Raw genomic sequence first — 12,054 nt, forward strand, 5'->3', positions numbered from 1 at the left:
TTGTTGATCCCCACATGACCTCCACCAAGTGAATGGACTTGCAAGTCAACTTGCTAAGGAATAACTCCACACAAGTCAACAAGACTATGCCATTCTCCTATCCTAAGTGCACTCGAGTCCGAGTATAGAACTCATCTCACAAAGATCACCAAGCATACAAGGAATTAATATCAAGCAAATCAATCATTACATACAATACAGTGATCCCAAATTGCACAAAAAATATGTCACAAAACAATACAATACAACAAGCATGAAAAGTTGGCAAAACCCACTAGGCAAATGTCCCCAGCAGAGTCGCCACTTTTCTGTAGCGGGGTATTCGTTACCATTAGAGATATTGACTAAATCCAAGGTAAATCATACAAGTCGAGTCGCCACCGCACTTCTATTTATCCAAAGGAATGGTTAGAAAGCGAACAAAAACCTAATAGTTTTAACAAAAACTAGTAAAAGAAACAGAGATCTGGGTAAGGGGGTTGGTTATGCAATGGGAAGGTGTTAGGCACCCAAAACATCCTAGGTACTCCTAGGGAGCCCTTTTCATACTTGTGAAGGTTGTTGTTTTGTGAAAATTTATTTGTGCAAACATGATTGAAGAGATGAGAAGAGAATGTACAAGTTATTTACATTTTGTGTTTGGATGGATAAACCCATTGCCTACGTACCATCTTAAAAAAGATTAGGATCAAAACCTCGTAGTTCGGGGTAAAAATCTCGAAACAAGTTGGTGAATTGATTGGTCCAAAAGCCTTAAGGTCTTTTGTTATCAAAGGGAGAAAACTCAACCAAACCACAAATCCACCATGTGAGGATAGCTTCAACATGCTAGTGAGGGGTTAACCCTATAATAAGCATGGAAGACTTATTGTCCACCACTAAGGATATAGGTGAGTATTACATCTACCACAAGGATAACTCAAACCTAATAGCTAAAGGTTATGGAAAATTTGATTAAGAAGGTGGCCATTGGAACCTTAAAAAGAAATTTGAATGGGTTATATTTACCAATTATAAGTATATACAAAAGTGGTCAAAGTTGACTTAAAGGTTCAATTCAAAATAAGTATTATGAAAAGAAAGTTTGAAAATCAAAAGCATAAGGCTTAGGTTTCTAATGTTGGAAAACAATAATTAAATGTTTGCACAAAAGTTTTGGCTTGGGTTAGAGTGGAGAGAAGAAGAAGAAGGGCTAAGTCCTAAACAAAACAAAAAGGTGAGGGATAAGAAATGAAACCACACTAGGAGTTCCTCTCTTGAGATCATATTGATGATCCAAGTAGCTCCCATCCTTTGGAATAAGCAAGCACAAAGCATAAGCAAGCACAAAGCATAAGCAATCAAACAAGTCTCATAAGAGATCCTCAATGTATCTTGTATCTTCCACTTGGATGATCATGGCAATGGTCCTCCAATTAAGCTCAAATGGAAACTCCTAGCACCAAAAGCACACACATCAAAAGTTCCATGAAGTAAAACAAGAATGGACAAGAGTGAGTTTAGAGATTTGGTGCTTCTAATCCATCTTCACCATTAAGATCCTTTTACTCCCATTTTGCATAAGGAAGGGTCCTAAAATCTAAGTCCAATTCTCCATTTCTTTGCATAGGGAAAGTCCTAGAAACTAAGTCCATTTCTTTGCATTTGGTCCACAACAATCAAAACAAAAACACAAGCAAAATAATATATACACAATTATGTGCTCAAGTGAGCAAAAGGCAAATGGCATTAACATAAACATGTGCTCAAGTGAGCAAAAGGAAAATCAAATGAATAATAGGTGCAAGAATAGTAAATTGCATAAAAGTAAATTGCATAAAGTAAATGTTAATTGTTAATAGTTAGTGTTAGGAGTTAGTGTGCCATAAGGAAAATTTAGCGCTATGTTAAGCAATCGTAATTGGACTTATGTAGAAGTCACAACTATCTGAGGCCGATCAATAATAATGTAGGCAACAAACACAAGTTAGGAGTCTTGATTAGTGAACCAAGTCCCAACAACTTGCCATGCCAAAAAGGAGAAGAGAATTGATCTTGTATTGGTTTAAGCCTTTTGCATGATTTAAAAGACAACCTCTCCTTAATGCAAAGCCATTCACTTGATCAATTGATCAAGATGAATTAGATTTGAATCAAAGAAGATTAAATCTCCCTAATCAATGTTAACTTATCAACCTTCAACTCATTGATCAAAAAGAAAAAAAGAAGAAAAAGAAGAAGATGAATAATGGAGAATGGAAATGGCAAAATCAAAGTGCATTAAATGAAACCTCATGTACCAATCCTCATATGTTGACCAATAACATTGAAAGTCAAGGTCAAACAATCAAAAACAGAAGTGAGATGAAGATTAGGAGTCAAGAAATGAATAAACTATTTTTTGGCATTTTTTAATATTAAAAATAAACTTGAATTAAAATAAATGGAAAGGTCAAACTTCAAAATCACTTCAAATCAACCTTGAAGGGTCCAAGTGATTTATCCCAAGTTCAACAAGGTCAAACAAAGTTTGACAAAAAATTTCAGCATTTTTATAAGTCAGAAACTATTTTTAATCAATTAAAAATGAATAAAAATAACCTAATTGAACTAAAATCTCAAATAAATCTCAAATCAATTCAAAAATTGATGAGAATATTTTTCATAGATCCATCATCATTCAAATAGGTTAGGAAAATATTTTTGTATTTTTTGAATATCAAAAACTATTTAAAATGAATTAAAAATAACTAGAAAAGAGAAAATTCACAAAAAATATCAAATGGCAAAATAAAAAATATTAAAAATCAGAAATAGAAACTAGAAATTATTTGGGAAATAATGCAATTGGTCCCATAATTTTTAGATTAAAAATGAGAGATATTAATTTTTGAAAATAATTGGAATTAAAGAAAATAAAAGGAAAATAAAACAGAAAATAGAAATTGTAAAAAGCGTGGACCGTCTGATCTAAGCTCATTAATTGAGCTGGCAAATCAAGAGGCCACAAAGCGCGCGCCTACCATGGATACAAGTCAATGCGTGCACATGAGAAAGAATTAAAAGTCATAACAATGGACGCTTGGGATCGAATCTGGAAACATCATCACACGGTCCAGATTTAAACTGGAGATGATGAAGCCACCGGAGCCACCGTCTTCTCCGGTGAGCTTTCAGATTCCGGCCAAAATGCAGAAACTCAAAAGGCAACCAAAATGTGCGATCTATATATCAATAGAAAGCTGGGATGATGTACATCATCCCTATACCATCCATTTTCATTCTAGATCTCTATGATTTGAGAAATCAAAAGTTGAAAAATCTGGTGTTCATCATGAACTCAATGAATTGCAAAAATTAAAAGCATAAACATGATGCCTCTATTGAGAGGACTTCAGCCAACACAAAATTATAGCCAATAGGTCAAAGGATTAGGAGAATCGAAGAAAATACCAGTTGGAGTGTAAGCTTGAGTTCTGGTGATTTGAGCTTGAAACCTTGCTTGCTTTATCAAAATAGAAGTTCAAAGAAGTGTATGGTGAAGGTCTAGAAGCACTAGATCTAAGAATACAACCAGATGAAGCTGAATTCTAGATCTGAAAATTTTAAGAGAAATGAAACTTGTTTCTTTAGTGATGGTTAGGGAATGAATTCTGCAGCATTTCAGGTTGAAATTAGGCGTGTAATGGAAGCTCTCATGCCATGTATTTATAGCCAATGCCATGCTGAAAGTGTGATTTCAAACTTGCATGAATGAAGGGGGCCTCCATGCATGGGCCTGTACAGGCACATGGATGGCCCAATTCCACATGGATTGGCAAGCTGAGATCAAGAATGAATGAAATGGACGTGCAATTTTGATGTAATCAGCTCATGCATGTAGTTGAATCAAGTTTCCCAAAAATGCACTTAAGGTTCTCCTCTTCGAAAATGATATTTGCCAAATCCAAATGTAGCCATGTGAGTAATGGTTGGAAAGTTCTTGATGTGAGGAACAATTGTTATGTTGGTCAAAAATCCATTTGGAATGTGGAAATTTAGGAAATTTGAGTTTAAAGTGTGATGTGCAAAACATGTCAAGGCAAGGTTTCTAAAATTGGCCAACTTTCAAGCCCCTCTGTTTGGATGATGCAAGCTTCAAATAGAAAAACCTCCAACATAAAAATTGTAGATTGTTTCAAGAAAATCAAGATGGACTTAAATTTTGCATAATTTGGAATTTTTATGAAGAAGTTATGGGCACTTGAAGTTGGACTTTTTTGACTTTTAATGCCTTTGACCCAAAAGGACCTATAATGTTTTGCATTATCACATGTATTTCCTTTGAGATTTTGAAATTTTGTTCAACATAACATTTGAATTAGACATCTTAAGCTTTCCAGTTCATTTGATCCTACCTCAAAATCATAGAAAATGAATGAGTTATGTCCTTGGGAAGTTGACCCAAAATTAGGGTTTCAGTCAAAATGACCTATAATGTATTGGAATGGAAGATGGTTTTCCAAGCTTCAAATCAAATTTTTATGAACATGAAAGTTGTTCATATTGTTCTTAAGAACATTTTTGCTTTTGGAACCATCTCCATTTGACCAACACATCAAACGTTAGTTCTCAGTGCATTTCAAAATAGTTAGATGAATTGACTGATCAACTTCTCAGGTCCACAACTCATACCTTGATGAATTGATGATTGAGGATACTCAAATAAGTTCAAATATGCATGAAATGAAGAGTTAAAGAACTTCCCTTGATTGTATTTGACCATGGGCTGAGGTTGCTTCATGAGCAAGGCATTGTGGTGCGCGGATGGATTAGGGTTTCCTTGAAGAACAAGACCTCAAACCCTTTGACTTGCTTTGATAAAAATGATGAATTGAGATGCTAGGGAGGCATATTTGATGGATGAGAGCTTTGGGAACCATTACCATGCTTGCTTTCATCTCTTCTTGACCATGTCTTTGTACCAAGGATCTCCTAGAGGCTTTTGACCTTGTGATTGCTCAAGCTACAAATAAAAGATGTTAGTGACATGTTTTTGTGCTTTTGGTTAGTAAACAAAAAATGAGAAAAGCAATGATATACAATTCAAGCATGTTTGGTGATCTCAAACCACTCACAAGGAATCCCATCCAAAGGTAAAGGGAACCAAGATGCTTATGATCCTTGAGGCAATGCAAATGCAATGTTATGATGCCATGAGGGATCTTAGGGACAAAATTGGGGTCTTACATAATTTCTTTTTGTTCTAATTCTCTAACACATTCATCAATGATATCTAATGCATAACACGAATCTCCCATCACAGGTGCCATAAGAAATTTCGAAAGTATAAATTCTATTTCTCGTCACCTACTTCAAATGTCAACTTTCCTTTCTTGACATCTATTATGGCTCCTGCAGTCGATAAAAATGGTCTACCTAGAAGGATTGATATATCATTGTCCTCTTTGATATCCATGACAACAAAATCAGTAGGGATAAATAACTGACCTATCCTAACAGGAACATCTTCTAAAATGCCTATCGGATATTTAACAGATCTATCGGATATTTAACAGATCTATCGGCTAACTGAAGTGACATCTTAGTGGGTTGTAATTCTCCTAAGTTTAACCTCTCACAAACCGCTAAAGGCATTAAGCTCACACTAGCTCCTAAGTATAGAAAAGCTTTTTCGATGACATGATTACCCAAAAGGAAAGGAATGGAAAAATTTCCAGGATCTTTATCTTTCTTTGCTAATTTGTCCTCGGAAGTAGCATTACATTCCAAAGGCTTCGGATCGTCAAGTCTACGTTTGTTGGTAAGTATGTCTTTGAGAAACTTTGTATAAGAAGGTATTTGGGTGATGGCTTCTGTGAAAGGGATTTCTACATGAAGTTTTTCTATAACTTTAATAAATTTTTGATACTGTTTATTGATCTGGGTTTGTTTGAGTCTTTGGGGATATGGTTTAGGTGGTTTATATGGCGGGGGTGGTACGTAAGTTTTATCTTTAGGTTCTTCTGCTTTTTCTCGACCTTCCTGGTTTTTAGATTCCTCTGATTCCTTTACTTCGTCCGTGGGTTTGGTACATTCCTTAGAAGTTTCGGGTTCACTCAATCTAGGGTTTGGTGGCTCATCATAAGCGTTCCCACTTCGTAGGGTAATGGCATTGGCTTGTCCTCTCGGATTTTGTTGAGGTTGTCCAGGGAATTGTCCTCCAGGTGTAGTCTGAGGGGCTTGGTTTAAAGCTACCTGGGAGATCTGGGTTTCAAGCATCTAAGTATGAGTAACTATTTGGTCAACCTTGGTTCCTAACTGAGTAATCAATTCGTTAACATGAATTTTTTGGTTCATGAACTCCTTGTTTTATTGGGTTTGAGCGGTGATAAAATTTTCCATAATTTTCTCAAGGCTCGGTTTTGGTGGTACAGGTTGCATAGGTTGATTTAATCTAGGGGCTTGATAACTAGGTCTCGGAGGTGCATTATTTTGGATTGGGTTATTATTTTTATAGGAGAACTTCGGGTGACTCCTCCATCCAGGGTTATAGGTATTCGAATATGGGTTCCCTTGGGTGTAGTTCACTTTCTCATAGTGGGTTTCGTTTAATAGACTGCATTCTGCAGATTGGTGTCCTTTGGTTCCACATATCTCACAATCCGACGAAACTGCGGCTACAGTATTCGGGTTTATGCACATATGCTCGATCTTAAGAGCTAATGCGTCCATTTTAGCTTGCATCATGTCTATAGAGCTTAGTTCATGCACTCCTCCTTGGGCTTCCTTCTTCTCAACTGTCGCTCGTTCGACTCCCCATGATTGATGGTTTTGAGCCATATCTTCGATGAGGGCACTAGCTTCAGGGTAAGGTTTGTTCATCAGAGCACCGCCTGCGGCAGCGTCGATGGTCATCTTTGTGTTATAGTGAAGTCCATTATAAAAGGTTTGAATGATTAACCAATTTTCTAAACCATGATGTGGGCATGCTCGTAAGAACTCTTTATATCTCTCCCAAGCTTCGAACAACGATTCTCCTTGGTTTTGGGTAAATCTAGTTATATGGTTTCGAAGAACAGCGGTTTTACTCGGGGGGAAATATCTAGCAAGAAAAACTCTTCTAAGGTTATCCCAAGTCGTAATGGAAGTGGGTGGAAGGGAATCTAACCATGATAGAGCTTTATCTCTGAGGGAAAAAGGAAATAATCTTAAACATATTGCCTCAGGAGAAGCTCCATTGGTTTTAAAAGTGTCTGCTAATTGAAGAAATATTTTTAAATGTTGGTTTGGGTTCTCAGTAGCGAGACCCGCGAATTGTCTCTGTTGCACTAGTTGCAACAGGGATGGTTTAAGTTCAAAATTATTGGCTGGGATGGTTGGATTTACTATACTAGAACTAGGTTCTTCGTTAGATGGTTGAGCGAAGTCCTTAAGAGGTCTTTGGTTTTGATCTTCGGCCATAGCTCTCTTAATTCTATGAAAGAACAAACGTGCGCGAGCGTAACGTTCAGGTTCCGCTAGAGGGTATACTAAGCTTAAACTTCCGGTGCTGCGAGTTCTTCGCATTGACCAGCGGGAAATAGCCTAAGTCTAAACGATATAACAACAGGAAAATGAAATTTGACGAAATTGGTCCCCGGCAACGGCGCCAAAAACTTGATGCGGTGTTTCGCAAGTATACGAACGCGTCAGAGTAATATAAAAGATTATCGAATCCACAGAGACCAAGTGTCAATCTATCGTTATCTGTTGTTATGGTGTTTATCAAAGGCAATCAAAATAGGTGTTTTTGGAGTGTGCAATGAAAAGTAAAGTATTGAATAAAGATTAATTAATAAAGACAGGGTCGAATGTAATTCACGTAATCAATTAATAATCCAAGTACTTGCTAGTAGAGCTACTTATGGGCAGTGTTTCCTACTTTGAAAAGAACTAATTTAACAGGAACTGTCGCTTTCGCGTATTCAGAACCGAGTTGTACCCCCTAATCAAACCCTCTTATTGTCACTTATAAAAAGACGCGCATTGCGTTAGAGTAGTAAACCTATTTTTAAGAAATATAGTATCTCGACTAAGTTGAAAAGTATTATAACCTGGATTTCTTAACCAAAAGAGGTTCTTACGAACCAGACTCTAAACTTATAAACGCGTCCGAAAATAGTTTTAAAATCTCTTTTCTTCTTAATGTTAAAATCTCCTAATGAACTAAACAAAGCGCTTTCGCTGTTTTTGAAATAGTTAAAAAACAATTAAGTTTATATAGACGTTGGACGGCTTTCGATCTTACCCAACGGAATTGAAGTGCGGGAAAACTTAAGTTGAAAGTTAAAATAGCCCTTAAGTATTTCTACGAACAATTGTACGGATTATCGGTTCAATTATGATTCTTACATTCTAACCTTATAAATTTAGCTAGACATGGTAAAGTAGAAGTGCATTAAAATAAATAAAAGTAGTGCGAGTGCGGAAAGTAAATAAAAGTAGTGCGAGTGCGAGGAAATAAATAAAGTAAAGCGAGTGCGAGAAATAAATGAAAGTAAAGCGAGCGCGAGGAAATAAATAATTTAAAGCGAGTGCGAGGAAATAAATAATTTAAAGCGAGTGCGAAGAAATAAATAATTTAAAGCGAGTGCGAGGAAATAAATAATTTAAAGACAAGTAATAAAAACCTGCTCCAATCGGAGGGTTGAATAAATTGCAAAGCGGAAATGAAAATGGCGGCAGGATTAACTTCCTTCCAAAGTGGTCCAAACTCGATTACAGACTCTATCACAGACTCGATTACACAATTGTGGTAACACTCCAATGCGAAGCGATTACCACTTTATAATACTGAATATATGCCTAAGTGAAACAAAGTTGCTCTGAGTTTGCCTCTGCTCTAAGTTTGGATGATTGTAAAAGTGATTTCGAGTTTCTATTTATAAGCAAGTAAAAAGATCGAAATGACAAGGATGCCCTTCAACTTGAAAATGGGAGGGAAAAACTTTCCTCTTGTGGCGCCCGTCACAAGGCCATGGCGTCCGCCACAAGCACAAAATGAGGCGCCTTAGTGGAAGTAGTGGGGAACGTGAAAGTTGAGGGAAGTTAAGCTTGGACACGTCATGGCAGGATCTATGGCGCCAGCCATGGGGTAGGCCACAAGTACAAAATGCTTAATTTTAGGGTTTTTAGCTCTTTTTCACTCCTTTTCTCGATCGGGGCTCCGATTAAAGTAAAAACTTGAAAACAAAGAAAAACATAGCAATAACACAACAAAATGATAATAAAACAACTAGAATGCATGCGAAATCGGAGTCGAAAATACGATAAATTTCAGTGTTATCAATGGACGACAAAGATTTGTTTAAGGACGATGATCAATATCTAAAATTATCACACTAAGTTATCCCCTGAATTTTGTTAAAAACCGAGGTGAGCATGATTTTTTTTTAAATTACATTGTTTGCACAGAATATTGAAAAACAATAATACAACAAAAGAATAATTTTGGTGTAAGAAGTTATGTATTCCAAATATTGCACGCATCCAATTTATAGGAGTTATTTGTTCCAACCATTGAATGCATCCAACTTCTAAAGGAATTATACGTTCCAACATTGAAAAAATAATTTTCTACACTTGCAATCCATCAAAGAGAACTTTTTCAAGCTTCTAAATACAACAACAATAACAACATTCACATCATTTTGTGAGATGAATCCCAAAAGAATGATTTTTTCAAGTTTGGATCTGCTAAATATAAGTTAGGATTATGGTAAAATATGTTTAACGAGTGCTTTTATAGTAAAATTTGATTATCTTATCCCTCGGTTATTAAAGAAATCAATGGGATATATCATGTAGTTTACAAAAAAGTTATAATAATAATAATAAAAGGTTCCTGAATTGTTTTTCCCCTCGGATTTTTTGAATAACCGAGATAATAAGTTGATTGTCCCCTCGATTTTGTTAAAAACCGAGGTAATATGTGGTTTCTATTTCTTAAAAAATAAATCACGGTGCGCATTGGAATCATATCACTAGAATAGAAATCATCATCCATATTCAAAAATGTAACGTGTCTTTTGGATTTTCGAGGAGGCGTTTGAGCTACTCTGATTGTTTCACTTCCTGTTCTCCACTTTATTTAAACATTATTCGTAGTTTCAACGTCTCATTTCCAACTCTTTGTATCTCCAAACCTAGTTTCAAAGTCTTTTCTTTTCTTTAACAATCTTAGATGAAAATCCTTTGTTTGTTTATCTAGGAAAAGTTTGTTGATTTCGATGATTTGAAAGACAAAGGTTTTGATCTAAGGAAAACTATTCTCAAACAAAAGTTGAATGGTTACTTTGTCATTCTTCATGGGCCCATCTACATTAATCTCGTTAAAGGATTCTGATTAAATACCTTCGTTCGGCCATCTGGTCATGATGTTGAGTCAATTCAGTCTTATGTCAATGACTCTCCTATCACAATTACTCAGTCACTTATTGCTAAGACAATAAACTATGAAGAGGAAGGTTATTATGTTGAACATTATAAATTCAACAAAGTCTACTCAGATCACCTTCGCTTAATTTATGCCAACTACGATAATCTCAGTAGTCCTGCTACTCTACTACCAATTGGAAAAGTTTTGTATCAACTTCTAGTGTCAAATCTCTGTCCAAGAGAGAAAAAACTGGAAATTCTTACTTGGATGACAAGCATCTCTTGTTATTCCTTACCATGAACATCAGAGTTAAACTTACTCTTACCATTTTTAACTTCTTAAAGGAAGTGATAATCATCTCTATGGAGGAAATGACTTTCCTCATACCATATGGAAGAGTTCTTTCTGAACTTTTTCTCTCAGTTAGAGATAGTTAATAGTGATACTATTGAAGTTGAGTGGAGTCAGAAATTTGAATATGCATAATAGTTATTTGTTGTCCCATTTTTAATTAATGAAATATTTCTTTCATATTATTGCCTATTCGTTTTTATTGATAACAAAAAATTTGAGAATTACTAATTAATAAGAAAAAAAATGAAAAAAAAATTAACTAAGAAAAAAAAGGGAAGATTGGAAGGCACCAAGTGAGAAATCATTGAAACAAACCTTAAATGCAGTTACGTGGATTCGAAACATGTTCCCTTATAGCTATATTCCCTCAGTTTTCAAAAACACCGACGTAATAGGTTTATTATTTTTTTATGGAGAAAATATGGCGCTTAGTTATAGCTATATTACCTCGTTTTTTATAAAACCGGGGGAAAAGGTTATTTTTTTATATAAAAAAATCAAAAATGTCGCTCCCAGGATCTATACGCTCGATTTTTGGCATGTTCGAGGTGAAAGCTTCATCACAAAAAGTGTTATTTGTCGTAGTGTTGAAAGGCTGATTGGCACCAACATAAGACTTGAATATTGTGAAAATAAGTTCGAAGAACTTCCATATTACCAATGTACGAACCATCTAATGGAAGATGAGGATACTGACATCATACAACTGCTTATGGAAAATAAATATTTGTTTGCATGGGCACCCTCAGACATGCTCGACACAGAGGATAATATAATATGGGACCACCTCTCCCTCAGACCCAACTTCAAGACTGTTATCCAGAGGAAGAGTAAAGTTGGAGAAGAAAAATGGACATCCATTATTGAAGAATTTAGGAAGTTAAAGAAGGTCATATTTATATGTGAAATCAAATACCCTAATTGGTAGGAAAACATTATAATGGTGAAGAAATCATCAACAAAATGGAATATGTGTTATGACTTCACCTACCATAATCAGTAATTCCCTAAACACCTTTTCCCACTTACAAACATAAACAAGTTGATTGATATATCAACGGGTTACTGAATACTTTGTTTCATAGATGAATATTCAAGGTATAACCATATAAGTATGGATCCTCTTGATGCACCCAAAACAATGTTCAATATAAACCACAACAACTATTAGTATGAAGTGATTATGTTTATCTTAAATATTATGGAGGTACCTATCAAAGGTTGATGGACATTGTCTTTCCCAATCAGAATAACCATAATACTATGAGAGAGATTGACATCAACTAAATGTTGAACATGTGACTCCATACACATGAGGGAAG

General features: G+C 35.5%; 1 non-coding gene across 1 annotated transcript; it reads left to right on the forward strand.

Moving 5' to 3' along the window:
* The first annotated feature begins 6,931 nt into the window (after positions 1–6,931).
* On the forward strand, positions 6,932–7,038 carry LOC127117090 (small nucleolar RNA R71). The gene has a single exon (XR_007801850.1). It is a non-coding gene; the product is annotated as a small nucleolar RNA R71 (small nucleolar RNA).
* The last annotated feature ends 5,016 nt before the right edge of the window (positions 7,039–12,054 follow it).

Source organism: Lathyrus oleraceus, chromosome 1 (genome assembly GCF_024323335.1).
Source record: "Lathyrus oleraceus cultivar Zhongwan6 chromosome 1, CAAS_Psat_ZW6_1.0, whole genome shotgun sequence".
Classification (NCBI taxonomy): Eukaryota; Viridiplantae; Streptophyta; class Magnoliopsida; order Fabales; family Fabaceae; genus Lathyrus; species Lathyrus oleraceus.